Below are 23,061 nucleotides of genomic sequence, written 5' to 3'. Positions count from 1 at the left end.
TTTATCTAAAGTGTTCAATTTTTAAATCGTTAGGACCGTTGTCGTAAAAATATCATCGGCGATCTTTATGATTATTATACTTTAACCTCAATTACCTAAGTCCAACGTACCATTTCAAGTTGATCAGTGGTTGTTCTCACACACGTACTCGATTAACTCGTAGTTATTCGTAGTAATTAATTGATATATCGATTGAGTAGATATTGTCAGATGCAAATTTGGTATCATCGCTAACATAATGAAAAAGTAATGAATGTATAGATATATATTCTAATATAATGTTTTTATGTTAGGTTGTCAGTGTTACGCAAGCACTATAGATCCTTATATCTTCTATGCCTTTATCGATCGGAAACGAAAACAATAAGAATGTTCTTAAAGTCGTTGACCTTTCTTTGGGAGTATTTTCCCTAGAGTACTACGATTTTCTCTCAGTGAAGGACAAATTGGCTCGCAAACGCCGATCAGAAGCACATTAAATATTATAATGGCGTAAGTTGAAAATTAGATGCTAGAAAAAATACATTTAACTTGATCGCGAACGCTATCATCCTTCAAAAGCAATACTTTTGACATACATATAAGTATTACAAAGGGTGAATGAACGCAAATCGGTCCTACTGACTGAAAGTAACCGCCTCTGTGTATCCCGTAATCTCATATCAGCATCTGGTTTAGCATTACTCCTTATATAGGAAAAAAAATTCTGGTTTCCGTTCTTCCGGTCGATGACTGGGCTACGTCGAATGGTATTCCCTGGATACCTTTCTGATGGTATTGACCTTTGATCGTTTTATGACGACCTATAATCTTGTAAACAGTGAGTTGCTCTGCCCATTCGATTTTCTGTGACGGCATCTCGACAGACAAAGCAGCCTCGATCTGTTCAGCTTCGTCGTCTCCCGCACTGGCTTGCCGCAGCGTATTGCTGTCTTTGCTGTCGCCTGCTGCTTCTACTGCTAGTCCTTGACGCTTTGTCCTGCTAAGGCAGTAAGCGTTTTTTACTACAACTGTTGGCCAATGCAAGCCCTTGTTCGTCTTGCGACGAACGGCCGTCTATCGATGGTTATGTTACCTCTGGGGCTCTGTTATGTCTGGATGGATCAGTTAGCAGCTGTCGTAGCTAGTAAAGTAAGCACTGCTTGCTTATTTAGTGCGGTTGGTGGCCAATACATCGTAATCGTCCCTATTCAGATCAATGGAGGCCCGTCTACCTCTAATCTGCTTAATTAAAACACAACCCTATTTCGCAATTCACTGCTTATCGCCTATCCTTTGGACAAATCCTTCTTTTCAAGATTGCTCTGTATCGCTTCCGGCTACAAATCGTGCTCCCAGAAAATATGGGTGCCATGCCTATTTGTGTAGGCCAATATGTTATCATTATTAAGTTATTATTATTCTTCACATGTCTATGTAGCCGCAATAATTGAACTCTGTTAAGACACCGGTATGGGTGAATACGGCTGAATGCTAACGCCAATTAACAAATAGGCAAATATATTATTAGTTGCATTGGTCAAGTTGATCCGATATTGAAGCCGCTATGTTTTTACGCTTTCTATTTTGTTTGCGTTTGGTTTACCTGAAATTCATTTTTGCGTTCGACTAGAAATTTGGTTATGATATAATCTTTAATAGTTTGTTGTAATCTTGCATGAAGTAATGGGAAGTACTTGACGAGCCGAAGCTCGAACATGTGTTCAACAGGTTTATTAGATTCGAAATGAACAGCTAGAGTACACTTTTGTGGATCATCTTGTAAACGTCTTAGGTAGCCGTATGATGTATGCACATTGTATTCGTAACTAGGAAGACTTTTCTGGCCTTAGCTACTGTATTTAACTGAACTTAGATGTAGCGCCATTGATGATGTTGCTGGACAAGTGGCAACAGCTTCTACGGTGCACCATCGAGGTGATCAGATTAAAAGGACTGCTACTTTGCAATCGTTCTACGCAAAAATCATATTGCGATACTCATATGATCTTAACTAATTGGAACCTAATCATTTTCATCTAAATTCTTAGTAGATAAACGTGTACCGAAACAAGTTATAAGAAATTCTTCTAACGTTCCCATACCATTGGCAACTACTTCTGAGCATCAGAATTTTGTACAAAATTTGCAAATTTTCATAAAGCCTACATTCTTCCTATTTTCTCAGCTTCTAAGGACAAGTACTTACAAGGAACAACAAGAGACATTTACTTATTCTGTTTAAACTTTGACGCGCATTCTGTTCACTCATTATACAAGTCTAAAATTATTTTTTAAGCAATTTTGCCGTTACAACATTCGTTAGGCAAATCTTTTTCTAAACTGCACTATTTAAAGTGCTTTCAAAACCATTATTTTCTAAACGGAACACTGTCGAAGAATTTGTCAAAGGTGTACACGGATAGCTGAAACGCCGCTTAATGAGTAAATAATGATCGTAGTTACAAATAGTACAGCCAATGAACTAAGTACTAACTTAACTTTATTCTGTCACTTCATTTTACTGTTGGAAATACCGAAAACTTCGCCTAAAGTTCATTCCATTCAACACTGAAATGGACACCCATCAAATGCAGTATTAGCTCTTTAGCTCCTCATAGAAAGTTCATTATTTGTAAATCTACTGGACTGATAGTTTCGTCTGGCAGGTACGTCAAAGGCTTTGTCAATTGGCAGTTCAGCCTTGGTGCCTAGCTTTAACGCCGGTTGTACTTACCGTCAACGCTGCAGACCTAGCCTCTCGTTGAGGTCCTCTTAAAGGAACTTCTACTTATTTCAATGGCTCTGTGTTAGACGAATGCTCTTCTGAAATATCAACCAGATCGCGCCTTTTCAGTTTATGCTGAAATTAGTCTTAAAGGGTAGGTTCCTAACAAAAAAAAAACAAATAAACTTGCAATATTTAAAGGGGAAAATAGCTCGATTTCGTTCTCGACGGAAATTAATTTCCATATTGATTTACCCCTGATATTAACATAAACGTTCTAAAATATTATCGAAAAGGCGTGCATGTCTACTCTAAAAACAATTAATGTAATACGCTGAACGGTGCTCTTAATTATCTTAATAAAAATCTTCAATGTTCTCGAACAATAGCCATGTAGATAGATTATCGCATTCTAAACTGTCTAGAGAAGCCTTTCATCAGGTAACGTGATCATCTGAAACCGTGGAAGTATAATTAGTAAATACTTGAATCAATTAGCGTACGGTGCCATCGTGCTAAATGATTAAATACCACCATCGAATAAATGTTCTACACCGATCTCGTATACACTATCAGCTATTGTCATTTTCATGTGAGTTAGGACAAATGCAGCTTGACTTGTTCGTGCAGGCTCAAGGATGATATGTAGTTGGCACTGACAAACTTCACGGTTTTTCAAGCGCCAGCCCAGATATTACCAGTGTTTTTCTCGAGAAAGGGTAGCTCCGAGAAAGGGGTGCTCCGTTTTATTTTTCAAGCATTATACTAAATTTCACCGGCTTCGATGCTATTCCTACTAGGAAGTATCAAGCACGTTAACCTGGCTACGTTTCGATGAAAGGAGTCGACTTCAAATCTCAGTGTTGTTGCCTATGTTAACGGACGTCATAATCCTGCCACAAAATAGTCAGCGCCTACGATTCGCAAGCCCGTTATCAAAAAGCCTTAAAGGAAGACATTATTTGTAAACACAGTATAGAATATTAAGTGTGGAATTTGTGAAAAAAAAAATTAGAAAAAGCGCTGCATTGATGGCTCGTGGTACACACACCTTGGCTTTTTGCTCTTACTATTATAAGATGGTGATGCCAAATTTCATTTCACCCCGCTATTAGATGTCACAATTGGTCGTTTTCCTTCCATTGAGCAGTTTAAAAAAAATCTATATCCATCTTTACCTGGTAACGATATCAAGTTTTCCAGACAGTGGTAGTAGGCTTGTCATCTGGTTAGTCTTAGCTGTAGTTGTAATACTAGTACTAAAAATCGGTGATTGTCATGGAGGCGTTTGTGGTTGGCGTACGCGTGTTGCAACGTCAAGAGACGTCGTCGGCGCTGTTGTTTTGTTCGCCAGTTTTGTGGTTTCATTCGATGTCACCACGCATTGTCGCGACCTACACTAGTCAGCCGTCAAAAGTCCAGCTATGCTATGCCGCAGCGGTTAAGAGGATAGCTACCTATAAGATCGAAGCCGTACGCAGTGTTTGTTGTTGTGATAGAAGCGATAACGATCGAGGGCAGCAATGCAGAAAGTGAGAGCATTCAAGAAGCTAGTGTCCGCATGTTTATAGAAACTCGGCGTCACTTGTTGGACGCTTTGTTATCCTATTGCTTTGCCTTCCGATTTACGGTAGAGTTCCGTTATATGATCGGCGTAGCTATCTCTACAGAATAGTTATTTTCACTTGTTGCCTAGGGATCGTCTTGTAGCCGCTATTTTAGGGGAAAGAGGGCAGAACAGGAATGGGGATTCGAATAGCCAATCCAATGTTGATTACGATTTTGCAATGTAGCATTTTGCCCGTATAATAAATAATAATATTTACAAAGCTGTACGACTAGTAATGCCAGCAATGACTGGCGACGTAATGTAATGAAAATGACATGAACGGCAATAAAAAAAACTGCTTCATAAGACGTCTTCAGCTATTCTCTGACCAGCCATTTGGAAAATAAAGCAGAAAACCACTCACAGTTACAATTTATCCATCATCGTAGAAGAACAGAGACATACACAGTTGTTTGCACCACATACTCTATGTACATATCTATATAATAGATACGCTGCTACTCAAATCAACAGGGTCAATAGTTGTCGCTGCTGCTGTAGCGCCATCGTCGCGCTTGGGCGCCTGGCCCACTTTATATATAAACTAACTCTGCATTGGCAAGTATCTTGTCATTGGCGTTAAGGGAAGATACCCCTAGGTCTTTGCGCATTCGTGGGAGATACCCGTCCCTCAGCACGTGCGTGAATGACACCACGCTAGGCCTCGAGACAGGGAGAGAAGCCGAGATTTACTCTTTGTCTCTCGTGCGAACGACCACTCAAGTGGCATTAAATGAAAGCCAATATTAAACTGCAGCGCGCCTAGCAGGTAGCGTCGGTACGTAAACCAGTTGATTCGTTAGTAACGCACTGATACCTGAAGAGCGACACCTGGAAAGCGGACATTCATCCTGTAGTCAAGCTTGTATCGTCGCCTGATTCAAAGCTCATCAGCCTTTACCACATCGGCGATTTCGCCAAGAGAACTTCGTGTAAAAAGGTTGCGAGTTCTGCTTAAACCGAAAAGGCCTGCGTTAGTCTGTAGTGCACAAGGAATGTCGTACTGCATAAAGTTAGCATCTTGCCAAGTAAGAAAGAGAAGTGTTGTTTATTTGACCGCTGTTTTCTTCTCGCCGTTGGTATGGTGCTTGCCTTTCTACAATTCAGACTGATAATAACAGCTTCTGCCAAAAACATGTACAATTTTTATTAGCTCGGCAGCTAGGTTGATACAAATTAGCACGGTTCTGAAGAAGATGCCTGTGCATCGAAGAAAGGCATAATAAACAGGAACAATTCTCAGAGAATCGAAAGCTTGCGGAAGCCCTTCCGGGCATTCGTAATCCGCCCATCGCAAGTAGAGGCATCGTGCATATTGGCACGTGAACGTATTGCTGGGGTTTATATCGGTTGCAACATTGTAAAAAAGCGGTGCGCAAAGGTTGACCAGTTCTGCGCGGCAGAGGTCGCATGTCGCACCGACTTACTGAAGAGTAGGGTAATCTATCTAGCAGTAGAAAACAACGAGATCATCAAGCAACCATGGCTGTTTCGTAGTAAACAAAATGCAGACCGACCAAGATGAATATACATTCGGAGAATCGGCACACTATACAAATCTATTGCCAACTAATTCTACCCCGAACTAAAAATGTAATATTGAATTTCCATCTGAAAGTTTTAATTTTAAACACTCATTTTATCAGAATTAAAGCCCAGTTCCACTGAGATCGCTCTGTGTTTTTATAAGGATCGATGAGTATAAGAGGTAAAAATCTCATTTTAACAGAACCTTTTGTGGGCTTTTAGTGGCATTAAAATTCTTTTTATTTCTTCAAATTCATTTTATTTCTTCTTTTTCAAAAAAAAATTCTATTTATATCTGAGTAGTTGTAATGTAATAGCCAATTATGCATCTAAGGAATAATGCTGAACGAAGTAAAAGAGACACCTTCTGATTATCGAACGTTTTATCAATTCAAGTTTTTGCTTATTCTTGATCACCGCGTATTTGTATTTGCAAGGAATAAGATATCACTGGTTTCGAGCGAAATAACGATTTGAGCGCGATCCAAATACATCGATCGTACTGTTGGTAATCAATCAAATACACTCAAACTCAATCGAATAGTTTCAACTCTCAAAGCGAATTACGCAGCACTGAAACGAGATATTTTCAAATGTTTTTGGGTTTATGATTTTACTTTACGTCCATGTCTTCCACGTCCATAAAAAAATTGCCGAAAATCTGCAGACGGTTGACAGACGATGTGACCAAGTTGTTAATATCAATACTTTGTGATACCGCCCCTTGCAGCGATAGTTCTCGCCATCCTTTGGAATATGCTCCTTCATTTATGAGTGGTTCGTGTTGCTACGTATTAATGATTGTCTTGGAAAGATCTGGAAAATTTGTTATTTCCGGTCCATGCTGAACTCGTAATTTTACGATTCCCGACATAGTTGCTATAGGATAGAGTTCTGTCGCAGCGGCCTAGCAGACCACGGCGGCGTCTGAACGCCATTGGCAACGAGCATGTTAAAAATATTTCGAGCTTGTGACAAGGTGCCGCATCGTATGTAGGGACGTGGCTCCGTGAGGAAACTATTTCCATACCTGAGACAGCGTTTCGCTCTCAACAAGCTTAGCATATTCTTGCCGACCTAGTATTCTGTAAACTGTATCACCCTAATGCCTTTGCTAACAATTATAGATCATATCATAACGTTAAGTGCTTGATTTTTGGCGCGACGTTGTTTTTTTGGGAAAAACGTTCACTAACATGTCTAAAAGCTCGACGAAAAATTTTTCTGAGAATTTAAAGTAAAGGTTTGTAGAAAAAACGGATTTTCCGCCAATTGTCAACGGTATAACTTGGTTCGTCCGATAGAAACGGGCTCGTTTCATGCGGTCATTAAACCGAGGTCTCTTCGCACCTCTACCACCCTTGAACTCAGCCTCTTTGAATGGACAACAAGGTAATTTTCGACACAGCTAATCTACAGCTAGACGAACCTATATTTCTAAAGTTTGTATATAATTACACGGTTGTGCGGCTTTATAGCAAATCTTTTCCGATTTTTGTTACCGATTTTACGCGATGGCAGCGGGAAGTTTCCCTCAGCTTCCTAGCAACTGCGGTCTGGAAAACATTAAACATTTCAGCCATTTCGCGTTGTGTACACTTGTTTTGACGAAACGGTATGCTATTCAATACTTTCCGCTCGTCAGTAACATCTGTTCCTCTTCCCATTTTGACAACGTTTTTACATACAAAAACATGTAAAGTTGCCAGAAAACGCTCAAGCCAGTCAAACTCACTAAAATACCGCCACTTAGTTACCACATAGCGACGACAACAGCTGTAATGGTCAGGCAGTGAGATAGAACGCGCCAGCTGTATACAGAATGAGGTATTAGCACGAAACGTGCACGCTGAACCAGCTGAAATCCGATTACATCAATCCTTCACGTTTTCTATCGGCGAAATACTATATGCCACTTTTACGTATCCCATCGCTTGCCAGTAGTTTAAGAATATTTATTGTTTTTTTTTTTATCGACATGTAGGGTACCAGTGTAAAGTATAATAATGCCGCTCTCGTACGTCAAGTTCGAAAACGCTTCGTATGTTGAAATGATCAAACTGAGTTTATTTTGGTCTATTTGATAAGCAAATGGATAACCTGTTATGTTGAGAAAGTACAATTGTATGCCAGCGGCATCAATCAGAAATCTATCTTGTGCAACTATGAACGTTTAAAAATAACCTATGTAATTTAACGTTCTAAACGACTCGGAACTTTGAAAAAGCCAAACAGCTTTTAAATTATTAGATCTAGCGGATACTAAAAATAGAAATAACTTTCTCCGCAAGTATTCATTACCATTGGTGGTAACTATGTGGCCATAGGGTCAATTTCTCTCCCAAGGTCTACTTGACGTCCGCAGCAAGCCAACATATTTGTATTTTTACTAGATGTTAGTTGATAGCACGTTTATTCTAATAACGACCAGACAACCAAGTGACCCGACTGGCCGGAGCCGACGCACTGACCCTGTTCTCGAGATAATTCGGTGCGGCCTCGTCGTATCGGTAAAGCTTGTCATATTGGATCTGTAGGTTTGTGCTTGTCTACACAAGCGTTATCTGCGCATACGAATAGCCTGGGATGAACAGGGAGTTTATAATGTGCCATACGCTTGTCTTGAGCACATATGCATTGTATATAATGTGTATTTGAAAATCGTTCGTTTGTCGATATCTAGAGCCATTTCTGTTTGGAAGCTGAAGGCCTACATGCAAATAGGCCGCTTGGAAGCGAATCGACACAATCTGATGGCTTCGATAGCTTGTGCTGTTGCTGCTTTTTGAATAAGTCAAGATCCGTTCAATTGTGGAAAACTGCAGAGCAACTTGTAAACCCAAAGGTCATTCAGAGAGGAGCTTAATTGATTTGTGCCAATTGTGCCTTCCTTATCCCACTTTGTATCTGTGAGATCGAGTTTGCAAAATAAATAAGCTATCTCGGATGTCGCTGAACAAGTAAAACCAATTTAACTGCCGTCAGTAAGGAAGACATAGTTTCTTGCAAGCTGTAAAATATGCCTGCGTCAATTTGGGCGATACGGTTAGAAATTCCATCTAGAAATCTAGCTTTCCAATCTATAAGTACCCGCTCATACCTGACGTATGCATGCGTTTGATGGCAGAAATTACCGTGCAACATTTGACAATAAAAACGGGTGGAAGCCAATTTAGATGGCGGAACATTTCATACCATAGTGATATAACTCCAAGGCTGAGGTCAGTTGCAGATGAATGGTAATGCTGATGAAACAGCATTCAAAAGAACAGAGACACATGTACTCACTTTGACAGTAGTTTTCAGTTACACCTTTTGTGAATACAGTAAGAGCATTAAATGAATCATTGATAAGCGTCACTTTCTTCAGAATTGAGGTTAACCGACACCAGTGATTCATACAAAATAAATATTCAATGTTAGAGTGTCCTTACAAATACAAATACAAGAATTTCGTAACTTTAAATAACATTATACACCAAGAAACGATGCTTCCACTTAAAGTAGTCCATCACTGCTGTACGGATCAACAGCAAGGATAGGAATTCTAAAAAAAACTGCGAAGCTTATCAACACGGCCTTTGTTGATCTGGAAACATGTGGCAGAAATTGGCCTAAGGATAATAAACGTTGGCAATGGCCCGATATTATGATCAGAAACGCTGCACACACATTCCATGGTAGCAAACCGGTTCCTCCAGATCAGATATTTATGAAGGATACGATAAATGTTTTCAATATAACAGTCAAACATTTCTAGCTGTACAAACTGCGCAATAGTATATAGCACAAACAAAGGTGGGTTTATAACACTTTGGTCGCGTCTGGGCATTTGTTTTATAGTAAGTCTTCAATACTTTATAGTAAGTATAGGAGTCTTTCAAATCAATTGTACTCAAAAGTATCATAAAAGTTATTACGGCGGCTAATAGCTGTTTCCTATGGCTAGAAAGAGACTGACGTCTTCCTGATACAATTGTTAGGCTACTTTTGTTTATCGGACGTAGAAAACACTTCAAAGGATGTTGTCAAAGGTCTAGTGGTGTAACCAGCTACAGTTACGACTGGTTGGCTTGTTCTGATTCTATTTTCATCAGTTCTACTGCCAACCGCAAGCACCAGTAATTAATATCCGTTGGCAATGGATGTTTTTTGTGTGTGCGCTTATTATGATGATTTTTGATACGATGACGCAAGCGAATACAAATCTACAAAAGAAAACATTTTCCACCATGAACCGGGCTTGCCTACGATTTCTATAACCTTAATAAAGGTTCTAACGAATCACGAAATCAGTGAGTATACAGCGCACGCCCTCTAGTAACCTAAGCAGGTTAGCAGGAGGCAATATTCTAATGTCAAGGCCACGATGCGGTAGATTCGTCTACGCCGACATCTAAAGTCATCTAATACAAAAAGGCGAATTCCATGTCTTTGGACGAAAGCCATGCCATCGAACAATTGTTTTCGCCTAAATACAACAAAGCTAGCTTTGTAGGACACGATCGTATTTAGAGACTTCGTACATAGTTATGTCTTAGGCGTTTTTACACTTCACTTGAATGCGTCGACCATGCGGCGAATAACTGATTTCATATAACATTAAATGATAGACTTGGTTTCTGATAGTGTTAATAGAAAAAAAGTGTAAGCTTTCAGTGATATAAATCCCATAGTTCTTGTTTTGTTTCCTCGTAGGTATCTTTCCAGATTAAATCCCGCTTTGATGGTTCAAACCTGTCACTGATAGTCAGTAGAACGGCTCATTTAAACTCATTAAAGCCCTTATAGTTACGAAGATTCGCATAGACGAGTCAGAAATATTCAACTCGGGCATCAAGATCTGGGCATACTCTCTAATTAAAACAACGCTTTCGTCAGAAGCTTCTCGATCTAAAAATGGGAAATCGCTTGCTGCAGACAGGACCTACGGAGCAATCAGGACCGCGCTAACAAGTCCCGATCGAAACGGCCTCACTGGCCGTAGAAGAAAATAAATTCCTATTAGAGTCGTGCAGTAAAGGCATATCTTCAGTTAAGTACCTCCGATGACTGTTTCTGCTCAGTAATCTAGCCAAAACGATAACTGGTATTTCCCAAGCTTTCGTCAAGAATGGTATCGTGCCCCATGTCATCAATGTTGTTGGCGAGGGGAGCTAAGCCCACGTTCTGCTTAGTCCGTTTATGGTGAAATACTAGTTTTAGCTGTAAGAGATTGCACCATATTATAGCATGCTAGAACTTTTATTCCATAAAACAAAGGCCAGTTTCTTATGTTCGACGCTACAGCGATTTGTATCCTAGCGCCACCTAAGTGATGCAACAAAAAATGCAGTATACATTGAGTCGATTGTCGAAAGGTTGAACCTGTTCCGCGTAGTGAGAACGAGTTTCAGAACAGAATGTCGCTCTTGAAATCAGCTTTGTGTACGATATGATGGCCAACAGAGTATATTTAGGATCTGTTAGCCAATAAAACATCGTAAGCAATGCAGCGATCCGGTGGTCTTTAATGATCCGAAAATTGAAAAACAAGCGGAAGCTTAGGGGTGGTATTTTTCATTAAATTGGCCTGTTTTACAGAACCTATAACTGTTCTAATTACCTACTAATCTGTATTACCTGTACATAAAAAGAGCAATAAATAATAATGGAAGATATCGCTAAAGCTCGAATGCACTGATGTCACATTGAAGCTTCTAAATACACGTTCAGCCTACGCGCCAAGTCTTTGGGGTTATCTCCCGTGCTAAAAGTGTATCTGGAGACTTCATTTACGTGAGGGCCATTTGCAGCCTAATCTTAGTTGCCAAACAAACGAATATGGTATTTGCCTCAGCTCTGATCGTGGTAGCATTAAGTCTACGACTGCAGACCCGATTACGGCGAGTTTCGGCAAGGATCGAACCTTGGCGAAATGAGAAAAAAAGCTTCCATCATTGTACTCTTTTAACGTGTTTAAAGCATAAACGATACTTATATAAAATAAATTGGTATATGCTGCTGGTAGTAACAAACGTGTTGAGAATCGATTCTAGCGACCCACACTGAATGTGGTGCTCGTTAATTGAAATTATGGATATTCGGTATAAGTTCCGAAAGGCCCACGTATGTCGATGCGTTCGAGTACTTGCAGATTTGTAAGTTAATGTTATTCTCTACGAGCTCATTATTTTTTTTTCGCAAATTAGTTGTAGCAAAATCTAGCTCTCTGAAAGTAATTATACTCAGTTTGTGCAAACTTACGGATATTATGGCCACGTGTGTTAAATCATGAATAGACGAAAAGTATGAACAGCTGACAAAAGCTATTGGCGACGTGTTGGGATCTAAGATTAAGTTAACATGACAACGGTTTCTCAGAGCGTCTAATGTTCGAAAAATGACCGTTCTTTATTCACTGTTATAAAACGCGTCAACTTAGATACGCTGAAATAAGCGAAACTATCTGAACATGCATAAATTTAAGATAGTCCCTTAGCGATTGCTACATTGAATGCGACATCGTCTCTTCCAAAGACTTTCCGAATACCCTGGGGAATATATAGTGAAGGCCGTGCAACGGCGTAGAAATCTTGGCCACAATTTTCATATGCATAGAAATAGAAAGTTCCTCATTTCATTCAAAGGGCACAAAGAGACACATATAGATCTTAAAGTACATCTTTTTTTTTGTTTTCGAAGCGCTGTTAGAGTGGAATTGTTTGTCGTTGATGATGTTCGTTGATAAACTATATTATTATTTGTGGATTTTTACTGCTTGATCGGGCAACCAAATAGAGCGAGTATCGATTTCATCATAATTAGCTTGTTATATAAACTGACACGTATTTGGCAGTTTTCATTATGCATCGCTTATAATACATTTCACATGAATACCTACCATGCTAGTAAATTATAATACTGAATCGAAGGCCGCAATCTGATAGCGGAAAATTTCAAATTTTGCGATTGTTTGATAGATTTTCTCGATAAAAAGTTAAGATGAAAGCATATTGCGCACTAAATAAACATGTTTCCATCCTCCAGAGACCCCATCGCCGATAGCTAATGTAAACTACAAGCATCTTCATAGTATAATGTACACAACCAGACATCCTTTGAATGACATACGGCATAGTGAGTGTTAAAAAACATCTAAGCAACAAGAATCACTGAGTCACGTTTCAACAGTGAAATATCACAGAACTGATATATACAAGCGGTTGTGGTAAAAATGGACAATTTCATCCTTCCGAGACCTATAACCTGAGAAGCACTTAAATGGAGCGAGGTGTGCCTTCAAAGTGAAGCATGAACACGGCTGCGTATGAAAATAAAAAGTAACAGTCGAGGTTTTCTGGAAAAAGTGCAGCATCATAACACTTTCTCCCTGAAACTTGCCGCTGACACATTTAAGTCCTTCAGACGACGACTTCCGGCAGAAAACAATAGATCGAAGCAGAATGCACGGGCTAACTGTCCTGTATAAAACCGGTGCAATGCACTATGTGTATCGGGAATAACGCTACAGAGTGTGCAATGCTGTGAGCCGTGGCTTGATCAAACGCGGTTCGCTCCCTTCACATGAAACATTGTTGGCGAGAACGTAAGTACCACATGTGTTGAGGATCTCCGTTTGGAAATACGTTTGCTATCTCACCACCCCTGTGAATGTCGTATATATAGCCATCATGCGCTGTCCTGTTAAGTGTGCAGAGAGGTGTAGATGCTTCCAGATCAACACGTTCGCCAAAACTCCTAAATTTGCTTACATTATTTGATGGAGATAACCCATAGGTTTATTGGTTTATATTACCGAGATTGGTTTGGCCGAAATTATTAGCGTAGATCAAACCGCCTTACTTACGTCCCCTATAATAGAAGCAAAATATTAGCATTAGGTACCGCCGTCGCTAACATTCTAGTCACTCCGTGTATCAGATTCTGCTTTGCAGAATACGTACTACTTGTTCCGTCCGCTAGCGTTCGAGACCTTAAGTGGACCAAAGGTTAGGATTACAAACGATACCTAAGAAGCTTGAAAGAGCCACTAAATACTTTCGGGTTGGATCCTTCCCGATTGTAACGGCTGTCGATAGATGCCGCACAACGAGACAGCGCAGTGGTCGTTATGTGCACGAGGATCATATAGCGCACTCTCGTAGTACATCTATTCTGCCCTGGGAAGGTATGTATATAATAGACGGCTAATCTTCACAATTATACATTTATATCTCTCTAAAAATTAAAAAGGGATTTTATAATATTACAGTAAACGCATCGAGCTAGACACTGCTTTGACATAGCCTATTATGCCTTTATAACGAAATAGGAATAACGCTCTTATTGCGTCTTATGGCGTTGAGGAAGTAGTAATAATAATAATTATTATATAGGTATGATTATATTTTCGTCTTTTAAGTCACATAAATCGAGTAAATATGAATTTTAAGCCAATACTTTACAGCCAAGATCATGAAAATGTGTGTTTCACCTAACACCACAAAAACGTACAACTTTATGCAACAACGTGCAAACAAAGTCATTTTGAGAACTAATTCTGCGTCTGATATTATAACTAAACGTAGTTGCCAATTTTACCCACATAAATCCTAATGGTTTGAATACTCAAAGTGATTCGTGCCGCCCCTTTCCGTGACATGCACTTAAATTTCTCCGCTGCAGAAACTTTCGTTGATAGCACATACCTTTGTTAAATAATTTGCCGATCACTACCAGGTATCGGCATCCAGAACACTAGATTGTTCCATCAACGTAAGAGATAGAGTCCATAAGGTTCAATGATAAAAGAACCTGCCTCAGTTGTTGTTTAATGCCAATGGTTGATGGCGGAAGCTTCATCCAAAATTGACAAATTGGTTTCCATTTTTTTTTTGCTATCGATAAAGCTTTTCAGCACCTGCACTTGCAATTGGAGTGCCACGGTCACTGGGCATAAATATGCATTGTCAAATTTGTCTAAAGCTTGACCAGGAGCACCTTAGCTACTGTCAAACTAGTTTCAACACTAGAATTATAGTCCTATATAGATGGAACTGTCTGTCTACGTAGGGTTTGTGTAAGATACCAAGTTGTTCGCTAAACTTTCATGATAAACCGCTTTTCCAGTGAAAAATAAGAATGCACACATGTCGCCGCCATCTCTTCGGTACGATCGTAAAAAACAAAGCAGGGGAAGTTCATAAAATTGCCCTCTGTAAAGGTAACAAATAATTTTTCAACGACCATTAGCATACTACTGTTTGTATTCGATATCTAGAAAATTTTAAGGGCTTCACTTGAAAATTTTACACTCGGAATAAACTTACTTCTTCATTTTCTTAAATAGAGCCATTTTATAATCCAGTTTTTGTTACTTTTACCAAAATATGTCATCGTGTTTGATCAGAAAAAAAAGTGCAAGAGAGGCTATTCTGCCTATGTAATATTAATATGGAACCACGTGGCACTCGGTGGCTCTATATGCACATTGCTTGTGCCCTTAATGATGATACGCCAACTCGTTGAGTACGGACTCGCCATACACGGTATAGCGAGAATATTCTACGGCTTCAAAAATCAGCTGATTCAAAGTCAGACTAGCCGGTAAACTGGGAACCCAAAGATCAAGCGAACAATTCGAATGAAACATTTGAGGTAATAGACAGACTTGAATGTTCTTCTGTAATACTAGATGTTTAAAACGGTACAAAGTATTAACATAAAGCTAGTTGTAAACTCGCAATTGACAGGATCTAGATATTAATTAGACCATATGTATGTAATTAGGCAGAACTACCTCATTCTTAAATATATTGAAGTTCGAAATTGTTCAAAGGTGCGTGATGTTATTTACCTTCGAGATTCTGCTAGAGTACAAATGCTGTACGACATCATAGACAGTAAAAAATAACTGTATCGCACATTCTAAGCTAAATTTTCTCAGAGAAAGATTCTATAAGAAAAAGAGGCTTGTAAGTGTCGGTCTCTAGTATGCGGCCAGTGTCCATCTGTGAATGAATAAGGTTATCATGATTCTTATAGGCTAGTCATCTTAAGTATCGCTTTATTTAATATGATTGGTTATTCCAAAATGATAAAGTGCTTGTCTTTTAGTTAAAAAAAAAAACAGTCAAATTGACGGAACTTCCGACTGTCACACCGTTTTTAGGCAAGGAAAGACAAATTTTATATCAACAGATAGGTGTTTAATATGTGTATAGTGCGAAAAAAAGAATGTTACATTTAAGCTCATCTGTGGCTGTATATAGCTCTATTCTAAATGTACGAACGAATCAGATACTGAAAGATAAGGCATTCAACATGCACGGATAATTAAAGAAATTACCACTGTGTTATTTGTTAAAAGGTAGCAGGAAAAAATAGCCATCAAATAATGCAGGCTCTTGTTGTCGCACTATTTTTTTGACCAAACAAAAGGCACTTTTCAGATAATAACGTGCTCTTACGCCGTCTTGCAGCTAGCTAGTAACTGTAATCAAACAAAGCTGTTAGACCTATAGGCCAAAAATAGATTGGAGGGTCTTAAAATACTTTAGATTTCCATATATCTTATCCCGGAAATCAAGTAAAAACAAACTTCCTTAACAGACACTAACTAAGAGCAAGAAAATTCGAAGTCGCTTATGCGTGTTTGCAGAGAGCCTAATATCATCACCATCTTTGATAAGTTACCGAACACCGTTCCACTACTCTGCTTGTCGCCGCCTTGATTCTCCAATTCTCTAACGGGGTCTTAGCATTGGCGACAAATATACTCGTTGTACTGCTGTAGAGGCAAATCTAAAATCTAAAAAATATAAAAAAGTTTTTGCAGTAGCAGGTTCTGCTCTTAGGTATAACTATACAGGAATAAGTAGCTCTGACGATTAAGTCAACAACGGCAGTAGAGTCTGTTTGAAAAGTGGCGCTAGCTTACCGGCTGCAGACAGACGAAATGTAAAGATCCAACGGTGGTATCGCTCTATGCAAGTGCGGGAAATCTTTGTCTGTGGCCACCGACGCCGCCTCCGGCGGCATAAGCAACGACGCGAAGGGCAACGCCGAACGGCGACCGCATATTCAATTGACGCAGCCAACGCAGTTTCTATAGTAATGATACGACACGACAGCTGGATATCCGAGAGTAGGGAACAGGAGTTAGTGAATGACAACAAAGCGGACAGGAGCAAGGGAAGCTCTCGGCTCTTTAGTCCTTTGATGTTGAAGTTTCCCACGTTTCGTATTGAGATGTTACTGCCACAAGGATTCACATTATCGTCTTCGGACCGTATCGCACCACATACGATAAGGGCAGCATCATATATAAAGATCCTTTCGTTTAGTCTAAGTATCATATGTCTCTCAATGTATAAACAAAGCAGGCGAAATTGGCAAAAGTAAAAACTTAATCGATACAGGTCAGGCTAATCAATCATGAGGAGAAACTAATCGATCGCACTCGCAAAATAACAAAGCATTAAAAACATATACGTTATTGTATTACATATGGTTGCGTTGGATTAGTTCGACTAAAAATTAATAATACCAGTGAATAGCGAGCGACCAATTCGATCGGTAGGACAAAAATACCCCCTCCCCTCCTCTTCCTCCTCCCCCACCGACCTTTCATACTAACATTCATACTTTACTGAATATACACTACAATTCTGTTTGCTCCGTCTTCCTTTTTGTATAATTTATTTTAGTTTCTATTTAACTTCGCCTGTCTGTATTTACTAAAACAGATTTAAAGAAAAGTACTATTTTTATTACTAGAAACTTCCCACATGGGCAATTATCTGTACAAATAGCACAATTGTGGAACAACATCCTTAGTTTATACCATAAATGATAAATAATAACAGTAGACATATACGGTGTGTTCCCGCACCGTGTACCCCTTCGTAATTAAGACAGCACTTCACGTGCCAATTGGAAACAACTCATTCATTCATCCTTACCATAGTTTTATTTGTCATTACGTTCACGGGAGTCCACGTGGCAGGTTCAAATTTACGCAAATTACTATCCGTAACCTTTATTCTCATTCAAATCGTACGGCTTAACAGACTTAATGGCGACGCGTACTAAGGACATGGCTCAATGGATGGAAGTTACTTCGTGTACAGGAAATGTGCGTGTTAGCAACATTTTACATCTGCTTTTTGTCTCTTTAACGAAACAAACTTTATTATTACTATAAGCAGACTGCACCGGTGCTTTTTGTCACCGCGTACACATTTTCTCTTCTGTGTGGCCGTACAATGCTTAGTAAAATTGGGTGTTACATGTAACTATAATCATATAAGCTTCATCGGAAGCCTTTGCATCATAATGCATAGTGTAATAAGAAGTTTGGCCTAAAGCAAAAAAAATAAGAACAAACTTGGTTCCCATACGGGAAATCCTCTAAAGCTGATTTACCGCGTGTATGTCTATTCATAGGGTCGGAAGGGAATCAGACGAAACGCGAACGAAACTCCTAGAAATATCACTTCCCTGGGGGGTGAGCAAAACCTTCATACAGGAACACAACATACTATGTCCGCCTCTTAATTCAAACAATCTCAAAGACCTGGTAGATCGCATACATACAATACAAAAAGTTTTCCTTTTAGCAGCATATTACCTCGTCATACATACTAATGTTAAATATACACTATTTACAGACCATCCGGCTCAGAGACTAATTCGCAGACGATCGCGCTTAACTTCGTCAAGTAGGCCTCATATTGAAAAACCTTTTATCTAGCTGGCTCCATTAAGGTACAATATTTAGAATCTCAAAGTATGAAATTGTTAAAGGGAAAAAGGGGTAAAGATGGCGGCAAAGGAAACGGCAGAGGTGTGTGTTGTTCGTACCGCTGCTTGGCTACGTCTACTTTGTGTTTCCTTTGTTTTAGAGTTCTATTACTTATAACAAACATAGCTAGCAGCGTCGCTTTCGCCGCTCTAAATAGTCAATCGCCTTGAGATTTGGAAAACAGTAACGATAAAACATGCTGACATGTCCAGTCAACCTTCACAACACAAATCGATACGATGCGACGAAGCACAATAGAATAGAAGTGAGCATGGTTACACTAAAGCAGTAGGTAATTTTTCCAGGTACTATGTTTTCGAACCGACTACTAGAATGCACTTCCGGATGAAAGCTTGCTCGATATGAGGATTACAAGGCCATAGACACAATCCGGTTCTTGCGTTACGCTCGATCCGTACCAGAAACCACAACACAAACACTGCAGCGACTAGCCTCTACTCGGAGAATACTCCCAGTGAACTCCAAATAGCCGCGCACCTACGTATGTGCTCGCCTACTTGGAGCCAACCCATAAACGCTTCCGCTAGCCCATTAATCAATCAGTAACGCCGCAATGGTTGATAGGCCAATGTTGTTGTCTATATTTACAACACGTACTAACGCGTGAACGGAGAAATCACGTACGAGCTGTACAATTAATGAATAACATTTCAACCATCCTCTAAATTTCCGTACGTACGAATGTCCAAACAAACAATTCCGTATCCAAGTGCTAATACTGTTCCACCATTGCGATGCTTACATCATTCACAACGCCCACTGCCCCTATCCGATCGCGGCTGTCCCACATCGTTCGTTTGTCTTCTATTTCACATCGTATCGTCCGCTCTAGGATTGCCATTGTGTCTACGAAATCTGTCCATTTTCTGCATCGATCGATGGTTGGAATATTACGTACCTAGTAGGGATATAGAGATTGATATAGAAAGCAAAGATATGTGTGTATAGCACCACGACCACTGTCGCTGTAGAGCACCTCTTATGTTAAGCTTTATATTAGCAACTGGTATGTACGTCAACGGATACAACAATTGCCAACAGACAATAAGGCTTCTAAAAGCAGGAGCTAGGTAAGTAGAGACTTTTCTAGTGCTTATATGACTGCACGCAAGTGAGGCCTAAGGATTAGCTCAACAATCGGAGCGTATCTGGTTTATCGACTTGAACTTAGATTTCACTATCGACTACGCAACATAAGTATACCGCTAGCTGTCGGGGTCCCAGATCGGTCTATGTATAGTCTTTGAGTTCGTCACGTTGCTTTCTGTTTTATTGATAATAATGATACTTCTTATAATAAGCTATAGTTTTTCCGTTACAAAGAGCAACAAGTGTTTTGTAGCGGTATTCCCACTACCGAGTTCACGGATGCCAAACCAATAAGAAACGCTAAATGTAATCTAAAAACATATAGTCGCAATTATACATCCAAGAAAACGAGAATTACCTACGTTATGTAAGGTCAGTCCCTTTAGGCTATACTCTCCGACTTATCACAATTACAGAATCGATGGAACGTGTTAGCACACCAATCAGCCCTTACCTCTTCTTACAGCCAAAGTAAGTTTCAACGCATTTTAGCGTCCATGGTGGTGATGAAGAGTTTCTACACTGACGGCATCACTAGAAGTGCTGACATCGTTTCAATTTCAAACATTCCAATTTACTTAACTTAAAGGATCACTACGATGTAAGTTGATCAATTATACGTATAACGATATTAAACACTAAAATATCGTTCTTTTTGTTGTTGACCCCTCGGTATCATATAATTATCACTTTGAAAAAAAACACATTGAGAAAATGCTGTACCGTCGAAAAGTCAAAGATGCTAAAAAATGGAACCAGTTGCTGAACGTAGCAGCGTTTTAGAAAGTGGAATAACTTCATGTTAATTCAAGATAGGTCTAAAATAGTTCAGCATCTGCTAGGCACGTACAGAGCATGACGCATAAATATGTAATGTATGCTTATTGCCTTTAATTATTATATATATCAATGATCATCTCTGATCTGGTTAGCCTCTGGGACACAGTGCTCGATCAAGCCTTTCAGATAAATATCCAAGCATCGTTCCTTGTTTTAAATGCTGTAGAGTTGTGCACGGAACACTTTAACAGCATTGATTGCTCATCTTCCGCAAGTACTAAACGCCGATTCCGTCGCCTTGGTGCTTTCAGCGTCAGATAATCTATTGTCACAACTGAAAATCTCTAGACATCCTGTTTGAAAAACCTTTTTCGTTACTTTACCAAGCTATAAACCAATTCGTTTCGTAACAATGTTCCCATTTTTTTTTCCCACAAAATGAGATCAATGTAATTATTCTTTTGAGATTTTTATTTTTTTTAATTGTTTCGGTTAACATAATCGATAGTCGACGCTCAATATATGATGGTTTTGATGCACGTTTCTTGGTAAACTGACTGACCTTAGGAAATATCTAAAAAAATACATAATTTTTTTTTAAAAAATGACTTAGCCATCATATACTCGAATAAAGACAAAGTTAAAAAATCTTATTAAATGTTTCAGGCCGCTTAATGTAAATAACAGTGTCTTTTCACAGGTTTCGCAAAGTCGGAGACTGGGTTCTAACCAAAAGAGGTCGCGCATAAGTGATGGTGTTAATATCTCAAGGATCATTAGTCCCTCTATACTAAATAAAAATGTCTCAGCTTATTTTACCATTTAATACTGGGTACAACTGCTGCAAAGTCGTACAAGACATGCCTTAAAGTCCTCAAAGATCGCTTTCTTCGTAAATGTGACGCTTCGTTTAGAAAAACCTAGCCAAAGCAACAGCGGGTCTAATAGTTTTACATTTTCCACAGCTAGAAAGAGCCTAATTTTAGGTGTATACATATAAATAAGCTATCTGCGCTTGGCTTGGGAGAACAGACTTTTTATATGCCTTATAAGAAGCTCCCTCCAAACATTCGAAAAATGTAGGCGATTTCTACTTCACAACAATGACCCTGTGTTGACGAGTAAAATTAGCACCGCTCCGTTAAGGGTGCTAAATAGCCTTCCTTCTGTGAACATTACATAGGTACGCGTTTCCCTTGAAAGTTGTATTGTCAACATTGCATGAAAACATAAGATGTTACGAGGTGTTCTAAGCCGCTACAGACTTAACTAATTGCAGTAACTCTACTAAAAACATTATGTTTGCTTGTAGGCCATAAGGAACCTCTCAAATCCAACCGATTTTTTTCATAAATAGCTTGAATGAAATTTAGTTGGAATATTGGCGTCGAAGATCTGACAAAAAGATAACATATTTGAACACAAATGCTAAGAATAGGTGTCGTTATATTAATCAGATTAACTCACCAATAAAAGTGGCCGACCTTTTTAGGCTCCTATCACTCTGAATATTTCCATATCTATTACATATAAGACCTTCCAGACAAATACCAACGATAAAAATAAATGTACTTTTTTGCACTCGTGCACTTCCGAAAGATCGTTTTCACGTACGACTGATATCAATTACTTTGTATATTTGCAAAAATGGCAATTCTTCAAGTATGTTTACTATAAATGAGTACATTTCAGAAACAATCTTTCAAATAAAGGTTCCTGCCCAGCAAATTGTACTAATAAGTAGGAGAACAACGTTCAGTAGTTCTGGTGTAAAATAATGCGGAAAGTAATTTATTGTTTTTTTCACCTGCGTTAACCAGAATGTAATAGCTCCAATGACCTCTAACAAATGTCGATCGGCCAGCTTATTTTACCAGCACCCATATATGCCCAGTATGTTATCATTTTTTTTTCTCAGTTAAGTCAGAACAGATGGAACTTAGGGGGATCTTCAAAGTCTGGTAGAAGGTGCTCGACGGACAGTGACCATTGGCCTGCATTGTTATTGCAAATATTTTTTTTGCGTTTGGTTCAGCCCTTAGCTCTGTCTGTCAACCAGTTGATTTTCATATACTGACAGGAATAGGCTGGCCGAAGTAGGTCGATGTGCGGCAGGCTCTTGCTGCGTATATTACCCTGTGTATGTTACTGTGTATGCGCTAGTTTGCTACGGTAAATGTTGTCATCAACGTTCACCGAACTTACCCTCGATACGTTTGTTTATCCCTCTCGCCCTTACGTTTTCTTGCTCCTTCACTCAATGCATCAAAAAGCACAGCCCAGTCATCATCATTATTTTCACCACATGTAGGTGCCATTAGTACAAACATATGTCCGGTTGTACTGAGTGCACTGAGAAACTGCATGTGGATCTAAACATATACATTTGGTTATATTCTCACACTTTTACACTGCATATGTTAGGGTGTAAGAAACGAACCTTGTTGGCCTCATAATTGAATAATTTCTGAACTATACGCCGCTACCAGACGAAACTCGGTTGGTAAACACTTTAGCTTTCTAAAAATGTGTAAGTAAAAA

The 23,061-nt window shown here is 39.2% G+C and overlaps 1 long non-coding RNA gene across 1 annotated transcript in view; it reads right to left on the bottom strand.

Annotated features, from left to right (window-relative positions):
• Nucleotides 1–1,676: 1,676 nt before the first annotated feature.
• Nucleotides 1,677–23,061, bottom strand: part of LOC111269737 (uncharacterized) — a 32,830-nt gene continuing 11,445 nt past the window's right edge. Inside the window, exons 2-3 of the long non-coding RNA XR_015314683.1 lie at nt 2,717–2,805; nt 1,677–2,550 (exon numbers count right to left, since the gene is read on the bottom strand). This is a non-coding gene — a long non-coding RNA (uncharacterized LOC111269737). The remainder of the gene's footprint in view (nt 2,551–2,716; nt 2,806–23,061) is intronic.

Source organism: Varroa jacobsoni, unplaced genomic scaffold (genome assembly GCF_002532875.2).
Source record: "Varroa jacobsoni isolate VJ856 unplaced genomic scaffold, vjacob_1.0 scaffold_1409, whole genome shotgun sequence".
In the NCBI taxonomy this organism is placed as follows: domain Eukaryota; kingdom Metazoa; phylum Arthropoda; class Arachnida; order Mesostigmata; family Varroidae; genus Varroa; species Varroa jacobsoni.
Note: the sequence above shows the minus strand (reverse complement) of the source record. Positions and strands in the feature narration are given on the sequence as shown.